Source organism: Nanorana parkeri, unplaced genomic scaffold, assembly GCF_000935625.1.
Source record: "Nanorana parkeri isolate BGI_ZX_2015 unplaced genomic scaffold, ASM93562v1 scaffold81, whole genome shotgun sequence".
In the NCBI taxonomy this organism is placed as follows: domain Eukaryota; kingdom Metazoa; phylum Chordata; class Amphibia; order Anura; family Dicroglossidae; genus Nanorana; species Nanorana parkeri.
Window position 1 is genome coordinate 945,409 of NW_017306349.1, and position 223 is coordinate 945,631.

At 52.9% G+C, this 223-nt stretch overlaps 1 protein-coding gene across 1 annotated transcript in view; it reads left to right on the plus strand.

Moving 5' to 3' along the window:
- Positions 1-223, plus strand: part of LOC108805034 (60S ribosomal protein L36a) — a 4,445-nt gene that overhangs the window by 2,414 nt on the left and 1,808 nt on the right. The window lies entirely within an intron of this gene.

The following is a 223-nucleotide window of genomic DNA, read 5'->3' on the forward strand; positions in this document are numbered from 1 at the left end:
CCTTCCCCTTCAAGTCACTTGTGTGTGGGATTCCCTTGCGCAATCACTGCTCTTGTCATTCTGCCTCCACGTGGGAGAGCAGCCTCCCCTCCCGGGGACAGGTCCACAAGTAGTGACAGGTCCACTTTAGAGGGATCCTGTAGGAATGAAAGAAAATCCAAGATGAAGGTCCCTATACTTCTCACTCCAACAGCACCCATGTCTTCTGCCCCCTTCAGTTTCC